The sequence below is a fragment of the Nannospalax galili genome, unplaced genomic scaffold (genome assembly GCF_000622305.1).
Source record: "Nannospalax galili isolate Female #2095 unplaced genomic scaffold, S.galili_v1.0 scaffold1490, whole genome shotgun sequence".
Taxonomy (NCBI): Eukaryota; Metazoa; Chordata; class Mammalia; order Rodentia; family Spalacidae; genus Nannospalax; species Nannospalax galili.
Window position 1 is genome coordinate 24,314 of NW_008327613.1, and position 2,921 is coordinate 27,234.

Sequence of the window (2,921 nt, forward strand, 5' to 3'; positions counted from 1 at the left end):
AGGTGATAAACATTACCATTGAAATCTACCTGTTGACTTAATAGACATACACAAACACCAAGGATCCAAGTGCAACCGATTATGACTAGTAATAATCAGATGCATACAGATTAGAGATGCATGCGCCAACATCTCAGTGTTGGTAGCAAAAACAATGAGTCTTTCTTCAAGGAACAATATATTCTAAAATGAAATGGAGATCTTTTTTAAAGGTTAAAAAACTCATTCAATTTTATGTCTTACAGGGCTTATACTGAGTTCAGTATTGTATAACTGTGTTAACTCAACTGTGAACCGAGAAACTTGCACGTACTTGTGAAAGAGATGTACTCTTGCTCTGGAGTGTGTTACTGAATATGTTAAATCTGTAGTGAAATGCTTCTTCTAATCATGTAGTTATTAAAAATTAAAAAAGATTAAAAAAACAATAATAAGAATTAATAGATGTGAAAAACATTACCATTGAAATCTACCTGATGACTTTATATCCATGCTCAGATGCCAAGGAGCTCAGAAAGTAACTGACTGTCACTAGTAATAATCAGATATATAGAGATTAGAAACACATGTGCAAACATCTTAATGCCAATTGCATTGAAAATGAATGTTTCTGTATGAAACTGAAAAAATGTAGTATTTATTTAGTATTTTAGAATGTATATTCACAATTCTCTAATTTTGAAATAGTACTTACTGACAAAACTGTGCTACCAACCTTCAACAATAATGTGAAATGAATCACTGTTGCTGTAATATGAGTTTGTTGTGTGTTCCCTTTCCAAATTTTCCAAAACATACAAAGTTTTTCAATGTAACCGTGTTATTTTTTTTTAAAGAAAGCAATGCTAATAAAAAAAGTTTTAATTAAAAAAAATCCATTGCTAAATTTTCAAACGTTTTTCTCCTTAATTTCTACTGAAATTTCACTGTGGTCAGAGAATACAATGTATGTGATACACTCTTTGAAATTCATGGAGATGTGTCTTATGAACTATAAGATGTTCAATTTTGACAAATCAGCCACAGGTTCAAAAATGCATGCTCTGAACTTATTGGATGAATGTCCTATGTGCTACAAAGTCAAATTTGATCAGTTCTGACAGTTTTTATACCTCTAATGATTTTTACTCTGTGGATCTGTCAGTTACCAAGAAAGGTACTTGAAACTCTCCCATTAGAGCCTCACATTTCCTTCTAGCCCTGTGAGGCAGCCGGTGAAGGGCTGTGTCTTTGTTTACCCTCTCCTACCCCTGAGCCTTGGTTACAGAATGGCCACCCACTGTGAGCCTGTTCCTGAGGTGAAAGCAAAGGGGAGGTGAGTGACTGCTCCTTGGAAGAATGTTCTGCATTCCTTCTTCCTCTTTCTTTCTCTTTGTGAGCTGCACTATCATGTTGCCTAAGCTGGTCTCCAACTTGTAGTCTCATATGATCATCCTCCTCAGCCTCTTAAGAAGCTAGACTATAGGTGTGCAGCACCATGCCTGGCTTTTTCTCTATGAATACACAAATGGGAGGAGGGGCATGGAGAAATTGAAGAATGAATGAATGAGTGAATATAGGATTTAATTAACCTATGAATGAATGAATGAACACATGAATGAATGAGCGGACCAACCAATCAATAGGACCCATACATGAGCTGCTTCACATGAACTGAGAAGTCTAATTTACTCAGCCATCTATAGCTGTAGGCAGGGTAATAAAAAAAAAAATTCTCCACTACTTATCACTGATGGTGGCATGCATGGCAAATAGACAATGCAGAAGATTCTAAACACCACTCGGGGATCCAGAAGTTCCGTGAGATGCCTTTAATTGCACTGGTGCTGCACAGATCTTGGTCTACAGATGGTCACACTTCAGAGGAAAGGAGACTTCTACTAGGGGTAGCCAGGGGCTCCTGCCCCATTTATACCTACCTGCACACAGGTGCTATTCAGCATGGTGAACTGGGAAAACCAAGGCCGAGCATCCACTTGGAAAATACAGTGCACCTGAAAAAATAATAATTAAGATACATAAGTTAGAAAAGGATAAGGCATTGTGATCACCAGTGTGCAGTGGGGTCTCAAGACACAATAAAAGTCAATCTAAAAAAATAATTAAAACAAAGCTCAAGACAACCATTTGCTAGGAACAGGGCTCATAAAGCGCAAGCCTCCACCAAGCTACAAAATCCACCCACCTGAATCCAGGGCTCCTGAGAAAGCACCTGCCTGGGGTCATCACCCACCTGAGGTATCCTGGCCTTACAACCTCCCTAGTCTATATGATGGTGAATAAACTTCCCCTTCCCAAGGGCCCTGAAGGAGCCAGGGCACTACTTGAGAGATGATCCTGTCAGGCACCCTCCAACTGAAGAGTGGCACAAACCCAGGTAAGACTGCCCCAAGGCTATTGGTTAGAGGGTGAGACCACTCACTGACAGAGTCTGCCTGATGGACAGCCATCTTCAAGGTCTCAGATCCCATGGATCTCATGTCAGATATAAGCCAATGATGTCAGACTCAGAATCTCCTGGGCAAGCAGATAAACTAAATAACCCTTTGCCCCCAGAGACATGGCAATGGAGGGCTGATAGCCACAGGGAGAAAGTCATCACCCAAGTCTCAGTGGCTTCTGAAAGCCCAGGGCCAGGACCACAGGGATGGCACCGTCACAGATGGAAGCCATATGGGCATCTGCAGGTTGTGTGTGATCAACCAGCTAGGTTGTGAGCAGAGAGCAGCCCCAGTACTAGGAGCCAGGCTCTGTCTGTTTAAAATGACCCCTTCTGCTTCCAGTGAGGTGTGTCCTCAGTCTGCCAAGATCACCCCACATCTTATCTATGCCGTGTTCCAGGCCTTGCTTGTCATTTTTCATTCCCGAAGATTTGTGCTAAGTGTGGATGATTCTATTCTCTAAACTTTCTTTCTACTGGG

At 40.7% G+C, this 2,921-nt stretch overlaps 1 long non-coding RNA gene across 1 annotated transcript in view; it reads right to left on the reverse strand.

Annotated features, from left to right (window-relative positions):
* The window catches only part of LOC108491032, a 5,437-nt gene extending 3,441 nt beyond the window's left edge, over positions 1–1,996 (reverse strand). The window contains exon 1 of the long non-coding RNA XR_001872535.1: positions 1,920–1,996. This is a non-coding gene — a long non-coding RNA (uncharacterized LOC108491032). The remainder of the gene's footprint in view (positions 1–1,919) is intronic.
* Positions 1,997–2,921: the final 925 nt, after the last annotated feature.